General features: G+C 42.0%; 1 long non-coding RNA gene across 1 annotated transcript in view; it reads right to left on the reverse strand.

The window, feature by feature from the left end:
• Positions 1-2748: 2748 nt before the first annotated feature.
• The window catches only part of LOC104005986 (uncharacterized), a 64024-nt gene continuing 53118 nt past the window's right edge, over positions 2749-13654 (reverse strand). Inside the window, exon 7 of the long non-coding RNA XR_008547441.2 lies at positions 2749-2873. This is a non-coding gene — a long non-coding RNA (uncharacterized LOC104005986). The remainder of the gene's footprint in view (positions 2874-13654) is intronic.

The raw sequence follows: 13654 nt of genomic DNA on the forward strand, positions 1-13654 counted from the left end.
TTCATCTACACAGCAACCCAGCAAAGCCAGGATTATTAATTCTCTTCAACAGAATTTTTTTTTAACTAGAGAATTAAGTAACTTGTTCAAAACTACAGAGCTAGGAAATGACTAAGCCATAACTATGGCCAAAATTACCTAGCTTCAAAACTCTTTCTGCCACACCAACCTTTCACAAAACCCAAAACACCCTATTGTAGCGTCAGGGAGATGCTAAAGTCAGGCAAACCGGGGCAGATGAACCTTAAGGCCTAGGAGAAGAGGAAGTTCAGCGAAATGAGGAAAAGAGAGAAATCAGAATGTTTCTGCACAATGTCTGACTTGGGAGAGTTTTATTGATCTCCTTGGAAAAATTGAAGTTCAGCAAAAATAGGTTTGCTCGTTATAAATCCCAGGGCTCTGGACTTCGGTGGGCTTTGTGAGAGATGTTTAAAATTAAAAGATAAAATTCCAGAGTCAAAATTTTATGAGTAACTTAGAATAGGGCTACATTGCCCCAGGACAACTGCCTGAAAGAGCTCCTCTTATTGCAGAAAACACAAGCCCGGGCCCTTATTATAGCCCATCTCAGCTTTAAGAATCTCCTTGCAGCAAAAGTACACACTCCTCTTAAGTCGCCATTCAACACACACTCAGGCAAAAACTTAAACCTCCTAGCAGTATCCCATTAACCTCACAAATCCCCTTCATACCAGAAGCTGTGTCAGTCTTTAAAACCCAAAAGGGCAGAGGGGAAAAGCTCACAGAATCCTTACAAGGATGTTGAGGTGTTACAGGCGTGTTCATGGAAGGAGCCTTTGATAAATTGAGCGTGAGCCTCTAAGAGAGAGAAGAGCCAAGAAGTCAGCCTCTTCCTCCCCTCAGATTTATGAATCTTCCAGCTAGAGGCAAAAGCATCACTCTGTCAAGATCAAAGCTCAGAGGGGTGAGAAGACCAGATATTCTCCTGGGATGGGAGTATGTCTGTTTTATGTAATATACATGGTCTGTGTTCTAGAAAGCACATTGCATAGGAAACCCATTTTAATAGTCCCCATAAAATAAATACTTCCTTTGCATTAAGAATACAAAAAGATGGATATGCTCCTTGCTTGGAATGTATGAAGCAAAGGTTAAAAGTTCCACTGTGTTTTCTGCTCACGGAAAATAACTTTTGATCCATCAGCCCAGAATCCAGATTTTTCTTGGAAGAACCAAACATGAGACTGAGAGCATTTGCAATACTTGGGCTGGCACAAGCTGTTGCCTTAAAGTACCTATTGTGTAAGAGTGTTTATAGTCATTGAAGTCAAAGTGGCTGCAAAGACTGACTTAAAAGATAATAACTACACTAGAGAGCCTTAATAGATTGCAGAACTCTGCACATTCTGGAAGACTGTGTGTTCTGGAAGATTCTCTACATAAACACCACATGATTCACAAACTCATTGATATTCCCTCTTTAATATTTGCTATTTGGTGTGATGGTCATTAAAGAAAAGCTGTTCGGCAGTGCATGATTATGGAAAAAGAACAAAGGCTGAGAGAAACTAAATTCCCCACTTTAAGAAAAGAAATCCAGAAAATAAAATGAAAATATCAAAGAGCTTGTGTCCCATGATACACATTTCAGCCAAACGCAGACATGTGCAACAAACAGCTCAGCCTTGTCTGAGTAACACCTCATTCCTCAACATTTGCAGAATTTGCAAAGGCTGACTGAGGACAAAAAGGATCATGGATTCAGAAGCTAAAGCACTGAACTAGGCATCAGATGGCATTGCTTCTGACCTGGATCCAACCCTTCTTATTCATCTGTAAAATGGGAACAATACTAATTGTATTGTCCAAATTACCTATTTATCCATCTAGTCATTCATTTCTTTCAATCATTTTAACATATAAGACATTGGGTACAAAGATCAATGCACTATGGGCCCTGCCCCCAGGGGGTTCTCAGTCAAGGATGGGGGGTGATATATGTACATGGAAAATAATATTCTTGTTGAGAATGGTAAGTGTCATATTACATAACCAATCTAATGAAATAGTATCACCAGCTGCCAACATTTTAGAATCAAATTTGTAACCCTCTCTCTCACAAAAGCACAGGATATTATGGCATATCTTTTCTGTACCAACACCATTTCTGGTACCATCTCCTTTTCTGACTTTTATTTTCCTTTTGCCTAAATTTTCCAATTCATTTTAAGTTTATTCTCTCTAGAAATATTGTCTAATCTTTGCAAATCCTTTCTTGAACAATGAAGGTTGTAAATAAAGGGATATATGGATGTCTTTAAAAAGCCGTGATAAATATGCACTTGACTGATGGATACCGTAGGCTCGGCTCAGTGGCTCATGTGCCTATAATCCTAGTGCTTTGGGAGGACAAGGCTGGAGGATTTCTTGGAAGCCAGGAGTTTGAGCCCATCATGAGCTATGATAGCACCACTGTACTCCAACCTGAATGACAGAGTGAGACCCTGTCTCTAAATACACACACACACACACACACACACACACACACACACAGAGAGAGAGAGAGTTTTGTGATTGTGATGATGATTATTGGGATGCAAAATATTTTTACTCATATCAACATGAAATGTAAATTTATATAAATATATTCTCATAAAATATATAATAACAGTGGTTCCAAGCTAAAATAAATGATCTATATATGGCCAGAGTTTGGTAAACTGACAGCACTCATTGGCCATCCAGCTCAGCACAGCAGCTGGGCATCAGACTCTCCTTGTAACTGACCTCAATGTTCATAAGGTGAACCTGCTTCTCTGGAAACCTGTGTCTCCTCAGTACAGAATCCCAGACCCAGTCTCCAGGCTCTGACCTCCTCTGTTCTTAGACAAGAACCCGACAGAATCTTCTCCCTGAGCAAGAGGCAAGAGATAAGAGAACAAGTAAACACACACACCCTCAACGACTGAGGGGCAAGCAAACCTCGGGCTGGTCCCTGAACCTCAACTCCCATCCTCCTTGCTCTCCTTCTCTGTTACTTATCTTCAAAGTCCAGTCCAAATGCCACCTCCATGAAGCCCTCCTTCCCCAAGCCTAAGCAAAATAGTCTGCTATCTTCTCCCTGCTCCCAGCCTCTATTACAAAATCACTGCATTTTCTTTGCAGTTAGTTCTCCCTCTGACTAGCGTTGTCCGCCAAGCAGGGACTTCACAGAACCCATTTTAGTAACCCCTGGAAACACTTCCCCCAGCAAAGAGCATGTTGTCCAGAACTTGCCCAGTGAATGTTGATTAAATTACTTCTTTTCAGTTTTCCTTTATTTTCCCCCTAACTATTTGGATAGCAAATTACAACACTAAATCTCTAAGAAAGGAATCCTCAAGTATTATTTGCCAGGCCAATAGGCAGGAACATGGTGGTGGCTTCAGATGAAAGTGAGAACAATGGCTACAAGGGACGACATTTCATTTCTAGCATGGTGAAGAGGAAATAGCACTGGGTGGCATCCAATGGGTCTGAGTTCAAATCCTGAGTCTTTAATTCAGAATCTGTGTCTCCACCCATTCAGGCTGCTATAACAAAATACCATAAACAACAGAAAATTGTTTCTCACGGCTGAGGAGGCTGGGAAGTTCAAGACCCAGGTGGCAGCAGGGGAGATTCAGGGTCCGATAAGGGCCTATTCCTCGTAGAAGATGCCTTCTCACTGTGTCCTCACATGGCAGAAGGGGCAGGGGAGCTCTCTATGGTCTCTCCTCTAAGGGCACTAATTCCGCGCAGGAAATCTCTACTCACATGATTCACCTCCCAAAAGTGCCCCTTCCTTGTGGGTTGGGATTTCAACATATGAATTTTGAAGGGACACAAATATTCAGACCATGGCCCCTTGTAAGTAAGCAAATAAGTCTTTGAACCTTTTTAACTTTGTTTTACCATCTGTAAAACTAGGACTCTTAGGCCCAACTCCAGGATTGTAAAGAGGATTCAATGAGAGGGCATATAAAGGAGCCTGCCCAGGCCTAGAGCACAGTAGTCATTCAATAAATGTGGCTTCCTTCCGACCCTCAAATGAGGAAGCCAAACTAATCCCATCCTCCTATAAAGGAGGGAAAAATATGTATGAAGAAAGAATTGTGCAATGTCAGGAAAGAGAGGGCGCATTTGTACAAAGACCCACTCCTGCTCATGTAGGTATAACTGAATAATTCATGTTTGCACCCAAAGCAATTAAATGGCCAAGTCCCACAGACATCCATCTATGCCTTAGACATGGGAATTTATATTAAATTTTTAGTATGCTTAGGATACATAATTCTAAAACTAAATAAGATTGAGCCAATGATGAAAAGCATACCATTTTTTAAAAGTCAAGTTTTGAATGTTTTTCTTAACAGAGCATTAGTGTGCCTCTCTTATACATGGCACTTAAACCATCTGCTCTATTTTTTCTTAAAGACATAACGAAAAGAAGTCCAATCGTAATTGGCAGTAAGAAAAATTGCATTCCTCCTGCCCTTTGCTCAGGCATACAGCCATCGAAGTGTTATGCCATAAAATTTAATTTTTGAGTTTTGAATGATTTACAGTGGAACAGAACTTATAAATCAGAACAGTAACCATTACTATGAATAGAGATGTATGTTTTTCTAAATGTCTAAATGAAATACTTTGAAACACACTAAAAGACCGGCACAGTTCCCCAAAGGCTGCCATAATTGAAGTTAATCATGCTTATTTGGACAGAAGGACCCTTACTGACACCTACGCACCTCCCCCTTCTTAAAATGAAGTGATCAAATCGTCATCATCTTTTCTTATGAAAGTAGTTAATCATGGCAATATATCAAACTCTTGCAGCTCAGGTTCTAGCCTTGTCTGCTAAGTTTGCAAATCTTTTCTCATATCTTTGAATGTGTCTTTAATCAGATGCAATTCTTAAAATAGTTAGAATACCTAGAGCATCATCACGTGAAAGCCAATAAAGATTTTCTTCTTTTCTTTTACATCCCAATAGCCAATCCAGTAGCAAGTCCTCTACATTTTGCCACTTCCGTCCACCTCTCAATTTCTCATCCCTTCGTCTCTCACTCTGACGACTGTAACTGCCCCTAACTGCCTTCCTGCCTCCGTTGTGGGAAGAGAGTGGGAGTGGGCTGTGCAAAACATGAATTTCATTGTGGTATTCCCTTTCTTTAACTTCTCCAATGGCTCCCCATTGCACTTAGAATCAAAGCCTACCTTCTCACCTGTGGCTTACAGGGTCCTACATGAGCCTGGCCTCACGGCCCTTATCTCTTTCCAGTCTCTCCTTTTGATTCTCCTATTCTGCAAACATACCACTTTGTACACACCTCATGACCCCAAATTTGTGAAAAATTCTAGATGGACAGATAGAGACAGACGGATTTATATAGGAAGGATAAAGACCATTAATATCCTTTATCTCTGGCAGATGGGGGTATAGGTAATTTTATTTTCTTCTTTATACTTGACTGTTTTACAAAATTTTGAAAATGAACATGTATTAGTTCAGAGGTTTCATGCAGAAAGGACTTCAGACATATTCTAGGAGACTACAAAGAGCAGAACTAGGACTTTTAGGTGCAAGCTCACAAAGGACATTAAGATTTGTGTCTTTAAGTTCCATAGAACAGGGATGGTCAAGTTTTAGTTATCTGCAGGTCTTTCACAGTGACTGGCCAATCAAAACATCTGTTGAGTAGCTATGCTCTGATTCCTTTCCCCTGAAATGTGAACAAAGGGCACTTGGAGCCAGCATGAAGCAATGCAGATAAAGCACAGCTGCTGAAAACAGCAGTCAGAATTAGAGAGAGACTCTGAAATGGGTTAGCAAGCATCTGATAATATTAACAAACACCGTACTTGAATGTTTTCCTCTTTCCAACCAGATTGTAAACTCTATAAAGGCAGGGATCATAACTATGCATCTTATTTGTTCAACAAATATTTACTATCTACTACATACAAACATTGTTTTAGGTGTTGAGAATACAGCAGTGAAGACTCAGCCTTTGCCCCATGGAATTGCATTCTAATGGGCAGAAAAAGTAAGTAAACAAATTGCTAATGGTACTAGAGAGTGATAAATGACACCAGAGAATCAAAAATAGAGGAATGCAAAAGATGGAGCAGCTCATTTAGGTAGGATGACGAGAAACACTTCTAGAAAGCGTCTACACTAGACCCGAGGCATAAATGATAAGAAGGAGCCAGTGGCAAGACATTGCAGTAAAGAGGCTTCCAGGCAGGGGGATGGCTGGGGTCAAAGCTGTGACAAATGCAATGCTAGTGTGATGAGCTCAGGAGGCAGAGCATGAGCAGCACTGCTAGGAGATGAGATCAGTGATATATGGGAATGGGGCAGATTATGAAAGGTCTTACTCATTGTGGTAAGGAGTTTGTTTGTTGTTTTTTCCCAAGTGCAAGGAAGAGCCATTGGGTAATTTGAAGCACAGGAGTAAAATGCCCCCATCTAGCTTTTGGAAAACCCACTCTGGCCGCTGTGTGGGGAGTGGATTAGTGGACATAGGAGTTAGGAGGCTATCACTAAAATGATGAGGTATTGGGCTATGACGGTAGCTTTGGAGAAGAAAGAAAGGAATGGCTTCTAGGCTGGAGGTGGCACTGACAGGATCAGAAATGGAGTAGGTGTGGAAATATTGAGAATAAGGAAAAACAAGGAGCAAGCCTGACTTCTAGGTTTGGAGTTTATTGACAGGTAGGTCCCCAGCACCCAGTTCAGGTTCTGACACAATGAGCACTTGGTGATGATTGAGTGAGTGAATTAATCAATGCATGGATACATAATAGAACGATCATGAGAGGCAAAGCATAGAGCAGTTCTATGTGTATGGGGTGGGCAAGGGAAGCAGCAATCATGTTCCTCACTTCCTGAGTCCTTGTCAGGCATTTTGCAGGAGGACAGCACTGGGGAGGACAGGGCTTGAGAGCTGGTAGAGTTCACTGAGCCATGGAGTCAGACAGACCTGTGTTTAAGACCTAGCTCTGACATTCACTCACCATTTTCCCTTGTATTCCTTTTTTAGCATCGCTGTGCCTCAGTCTACTTATCTGTAAAATGGGGATAATTATATCAACCTCATAATCCACCCTTTGCTGCATTTGGCTTGTGTGACCATGGGCAAGCCACCTAAGCACTCTAAGCTTCAATTTCCTGATCTGTAAGATGAAGCACTGCTACTTCTGTCACAAGACAGTTGGAAAATTAAAAAAAAAAAAATTAAAAAACAGATGAGTAAAAAAAATGCTTTGTCATCCTTCAGGACAACATGGACTCCAGCACAGCTCTTCTGCCAAGATCTGAGTCAGCAAAACCAGGTAAGAGGAGAAGTGTCCTTCTGTGACCAAACCAACCTCCATGCTTGCTTGAAGCCACAATCCCTTTTCACAAAGCCCCACGTTGCCATTATTTCTGGCTGTCAGGGTTCCAACAGGGGCAGAGCCATGTTCCACAGATGTCTGTCAGAATGTGAAGAGCAAAGGTTTAAAAATGTCAGAAAGGAGAGGTCTGAGAGCCCCATGGAGTCCTCAGTGCAGCCTGCATGAAGAGCATTGCATTATGGGTACTCCAGGACTAATTGAGGATGACAGGTTGGATAAATGTATTTATAGCTGCAAAACCCAGAGCTTTCTGGCTTGCGCCCTGTCCTGCTCTAATTGCCCCACACCTGAGGCCCACTGGGCAGGCAGGCAGGCGGGTGGGGAAGGGAGGCACCAGAGAGCTTCAAGGGCCAGAGGACCAGATATAAATCCCATCCAGACTTCCTTTCCTAAACCCAGGAAATACCAGTCAATTTATGTCTCATCATCTTAACCCTGCAGGTCTGGTTAATGGTTTGACCCATGTATTCTTTCCTTTTCCAAAATCTTGTCCCATTCCCTCTTAACTTGATTTACTCTACTTACTCCAGCTGCTGACTTTGGCAGGTTCTCCAGCTCTCAACCGACCACTGCATGCAGGCATCATCCTGAATGCCTTCCACTGCAGCAATGGTGCAATTGCTCTCACTACAAGCTCAAGAAAGTGCCCACTCTCATAACTTGAGCTGGAAAAACACCTTCCCCCAGCCCCACCCCTTTTCACTTTCAACACCCAGGCACACTTTGGGGCGCAGCATGAAAGGCCAGGCTAAAAGGGACTTGTATTTTTACACCATATTTGACTTAGCTGTTTTATCTGGACGTGAACCTGAGCAGGGAAAGGAGGGGGGCAGAGAGGGGCTTTATGAACTCAAAACCAAAATAGACCATTTAAGCAGGACTTGAGTGAAGTCACCGAATGTGCTGTGGAAAATACTTTCAAGGCATTTTATAAATTTTGCACCCAAAAAGCTGCCTCGGCCAAATTGGACTAACAGCTTTCAGATACTCAAATCCTCCATTTTTCCGTGATTTTTCTTATGGCTTAGGAACTTAAGAAAACAATGAGAACGTGTCCTGAAATGTTACACGTTACATGAGCACATCATGCAAGCTCACTTTCCTACAAATGAGCCACAAAAATTACAGGCTGTCAAAAGTGACCTTCTCAGAGTTCTCCCTCCTTCTTCACCCTCATCTTCTCTTCCTTCTCACTGTTACCATTGACATTAATTAACCATACCACGAATGGCTTCAGCCTCCTGGGTTCCGGGTCTAAACGTGCTTCTCCAGCGGCCCCACTGATAAACCTAGCTACCAATTTCAGTTCCTTGGTGGTTGCCCTGAGAAATCTACTCAAAAACACAAAAATGTCATGAATTTGATAGATTTCACCAAATTTGCTGTGTCCATGCATCCTGTCTCATCTCTCACATCCCCTTGATGAAGGACAATGCCACTGGGCAATGGCCCCTGCTTCTCACATATATGTCCTCTCTGCAGCTCTTTGGCCTCCTCCTGAGAGAGGCCCCTGCCCCTCCTCGGCCCTTCATTTCAGTTCTAGCCACCCAAGTCCTCCCCCCATCATAAGGCCTGGCTCGCTGCCACCTCCCCCAAGACTGTCCCATCTCTGACTCTCTCCTGAGCATTTCATCTGCTTCCTTGCTGCCAAATGCAGCTCTTTCTATCTTGGCTAAGACAGCTGGTTTGTTCCAGGTGAGTGTCCTCGCTCTGGGACTTGTTAGCTACATGATCTTAAGCAAATATCTTAAATTTCCCAAGCCTCAGTTCCCTCCACTGCAAAATACAAATAGCATGTATCTCATAGAGTGGTATAAAAAATAAACATAAAACCTGCTGGGCGCAGTGGCTTGCATCTGTAATCCCAGTGCTTAGGGAGGCTGAGGCAGGTGGATCATTTGAGCTCAGGAGTGTGAGACCAGCCTGGGCAACATGGTGAAACCCTGTTTCTACAAAAATCCAAAAATTAGCCAGGCATGGTGGCACACATCTGTAGTCCCTGCTACTTAGGGGGCTGAGGCAGAAGGATCACCTGAGCCCAGGAGGTTGAGGCTGCAGTGAGCCAAGACTGTGCCACTGCACTCCAGCCTTGTCAACAGAGTGAAACTCTGTCTCAAAAAAAAAAAAAAAACAAATTTAACAAAAATTTATGTGAGGCTCTTCACACAGTGACTAGTGCATCCTAAGTTTCAGTAAGTATAAGCTGTTGGTTTATTTATAGACTAGTCATGTACATACTTGTGTCTAATCATATCTTCTTTACTATATCATAAGCTTCTTAAAATCAAGGTTAATATACAGTCTGCCTTTGTATCTCTCACTACTCTCACTAGAAATGACTGGCATATATATGCCAAGTACAGTGCTTACCACTTTAGGCAAGTGTCCCTCAATATCCATGGGGGATTGGTCTTAGTACCTCCCATGGATACAAAAATCCACAGATGCTCAAGTCCTCTACATAAAATGATATAGTATTTTCATATAACCTAAGCACATCCTCCTATATACTTTAAATCATCTCTTGAATATTTATAACACATAATACAGTGCAAATGCTATGCAAATAGTTGTTACACAATATTGTTTAGAGAATAATGACAAGAAAAAAAACTCTGCCATTGTTCAGTACAGGCTCAATTTTTAAATATTTTCAATCTGTGGTGGGTTGAATCCATGGACATAAAACCCACAGATACAGAGGGCCAACTGTATATGTTTGTGACAGTCAGTTTTACGTGCCAACTAGGCTAGGCCAAAGCACCCAAATGGTCAATCAAACATTAAGTGAGGTGTTGTTGCTAATGTGTTTTGTACATATGATTAATCTCTATAATCAGTTGCCTTTAAGTAACGATTATCCTAAAAATAAATCTGGGTGGGCCTGATTCAGTTGGTGGGAAGGTCTTAAGAGCAGAGCTGAGATTTCCTGGAAAAACAATTCTACCTTTGGACTGGAGTGTCATCCCTGATAGCCACACTGGATTTCAGACTTGGCTAGCCAGCCCCCACAATGACCGTAAGGCATTTTTTTGCAAGAAATCTTTTTCTCTCAACATATAGATGTGTGTGTTTATACGTATATACATACATATGTAGTGTCTGTGTGTGATATATAATATATATGTCTATATACACATCTCCTACTGGTTATGTTCCTCTAGTGGAACCCTGACTGATATAGCATTAATACACTATTTTTGTGTCAGTATCAGTAGCAGTGTGTGAAGGTTAATTTTATGTGTCAGTTTGGTTGGGTTGCAATATCCAAGTATGTGATCAAACATTATTCTGGATGTTTCTGAGAGGGCATTTTCAGGTTAAATTAACATTTAAATCAGTAGACTTTGAGTAAAGCAGACTGCCTCTATTCTGTTGGTGGGCCTCAATCAATCAGTTGGAGTCCTAAGTAGAAGAGAAGACAGATCTGCCTCTAATAAGAGGACTATTGTCAGCAGATGGCCTTCAGACATGAACTGCATATTAGCTATTCCCTCACTCTCAACTCTGCTGACCTTCCATGAAGAGTTTGGACTTCCCAGTCTCCATAATTGTGTGAGCCAATTTCTTAAATATTTTTCTCTCTATATACACAACTCTCTCTATATATTTTTTTCTCTATATATATGCTGTGGATTCTGCTTCTCTGGAGAACCCTGACTAATACACAGTATTTGAATGGGTCTTGCTATTGGAATTGCTATTGGCAATTCTATTGCTATCGGTATCTGCATCAGTATTAGTACAAGTATTAGCGCTGGTGTCAGTATAAGTATCAGCTTAGTATTAGTATTTGCATTATTAGGATTAGGACTGACATCCTAGTTTATAATCAAAACTAGCTAGTGTCAGAGAGAAATGTCTTTGAAACCTGAATTCTAATCATGATCTGTGAAGTAACCAAAGGCCTTCCCATTTCCCCATCCTGTCTCCCAAGCCCAGGGGTTAACACCTGGAAGGCATTCAATAAATGCTTACCCAGCCAAAGTTGAACAAACTGGATGATGTGCAACATCCAATTTCCTTGTAGTACGGAAAATTTAAGGAGACAGACACTTCAGGGACTCTCCTTTAAACTGAGCATTTTCATGAGTCCAAGAAAAGTCCCTTAAAATAGCTTCCACTGGAGCAAAGAGAAGTCCATGAAGCCAGAACACATTATAGATGAGAGTCATCACACATGTGTGCTATAGGTCAAGTATTAAAAGGATAAATGCTCTATGCAGGAAACATCTGAAATACTTGTGTTATGAATGGGCTTCCCAGTAGGTAGATGATAGTTACCAGCCTCAAGTATGGCTGTTTTCACCCATCAACAATAAATGGCCACAGGAGACCCTGCCTGTGTAACAGGGAGAGAGATACCCCATTCATCTGAAGTCTCCTTTTCCCGGTTTGGGGTCCTTTGAGTCAGAAACTTTCCTCTTGTGTCAACAATGCTTAGGTGAATGTTTAATTTAATATACACCATCTGAGGACCCAAGAGAAAACACTGGGATGTTTTTTTCATGAAATAACCATATCCCAACTATCAAATTAAATTGAAAATGCAATGTACACACAAATAAACCATGTCATGGTTGATGTTAGCACTGGTCATTAACAAATATATGTTTCTCCTAGATGGAGGGAAAGTAAGAAAGGAGAAAACAATGGACCTGAAGTACATTTTACACATAGGCACTTGGTGAAGTGCCTTCATGCAATTACGTGATTTTCTTCTTCTCTCACCTCAAAATGGGCCAGGCTATTCCAAGCCCTGCCATTGTTCAGATATCATTCCTCTACCAAGAATACCATTCTCCTCAGCCCCTTTTCTTTATCTAGAGGACACACATTTTTGGGGAATCAGGCTGTAATCTTCGGCCATGGCTGGTATTCAACATCATGTGAGATTAGAGTTGCAAGATTTAGCAAATAAAAGTGCAAATTTGAATTTCAGAAAACAATAAATATTTTCAGCATACATTCCATGAAACACTTGAAGCAAATTCATTTTAAAAATCATTTGCTCCTTCTCTGAAGTGCAAATTTTACTGGTCCTTCTGCATTTCACCTGACAACACTATCAGAAATACCTTACCTTTGGAACTCTAAGGTACCCGTACCAACTTTGAGCTCCTGTTAACACTCAACATCTGTGGGGCAGAATATTTATTGAGATGATTAGCGTTTTGTTGCTGCTGCTTAAAATATTCAGAAAGAATGAAGTCTTTTTGGGTTTTGGTCTTTGCACTTTTCCCTCTCTCTCCAAGGTCAGCTAAACATCGCATCCCCTAACCTCAGGGGCCACACTTAATTCAGAAGGTTCTTGCAGGTGCTGAGTTCCCTTCTGGTTTTTGCAAAAGTCTTCACTTTAGACAGGGCAGCCAACTCTCCAGGATGGTGGGGGAAAGAGAGCAGGGGTCCTTTGAAGGGGACAGAGGAGGAAGTGGCTCAGTACTAGAAAGAAATTATTGGAAAAGCTTCCTAAGTGGTCTCCCTGCTGCCGCTCTTGCCCTGTATACCATGACCCATATTTTAAAATGGAAATCGAATCACATCACACCTCAGTGCAGAACCCTTCTGTGGCTTCCACCTCCCACCAAATAAAAGGTGGGGTTTGATCTGCCCCGGGGCCCTCATCTCACTCCCAGCCAGGCCCCTCGCTCTTCCCAGGCACACCTGCCGGCCGCTTCAGCCCCTTGGCTTCTGCAGGTCCCTTTCCCTCTGCCTAAAAGTCTCTGCTTCCAGACAGCCCCCAGTTGACTTTATCACCTGCTCTCTGCATTTGAGCAAAATGTGAGGCCCACCCTGACTTCCTCCTAACACCCTCATCCCTCTTCCCTACTTTGCTTCTCTGTATCATCAAACTTTCAAATTTTGATACAATTCACTTATTTGTTTTATTTATTATCTGTCTCTCTGACTTCTTGCCACTGAGCATCATCAGGGTGGGAATTTCTATTTTTCCCCCTTCTCTATCCTCAACCTGAAAGGTGGTGCCTGGCTTACAGTAGGCACTCAACAAAGATTGGGGGAAGGAACAGAGGGAGGAACAGAGTGAAGGAGCAGGGAAGAACACTGAGATCTGAAGAGTAATGGGAATGTAAAGCCCCCTCTTTTGCAGTCCTAAGGGAGGTTTCAGGACCTTTGAGGGATCTAGTCTCTGGACCCAAGGGTATTCAGGACTGAGCTCATTCCTATGCCTAAGTGGGGCACTGAGCCAGTAATGTCTCCAGGAGTTCAGGGACCATGCAACCCATTAGGGATAATCATGACATCAAGTAGG

This window comes from Pan troglodytes, chromosome 3, assembly GCF_028858775.2.
Source record: "Pan troglodytes isolate AG18354 chromosome 3, NHGRI_mPanTro3-v2.0_pri, whole genome shotgun sequence".
NCBI classification, from domain to species: Eukaryota; Metazoa; Chordata; class Mammalia; order Primates; family Hominidae; genus Pan; species Pan troglodytes.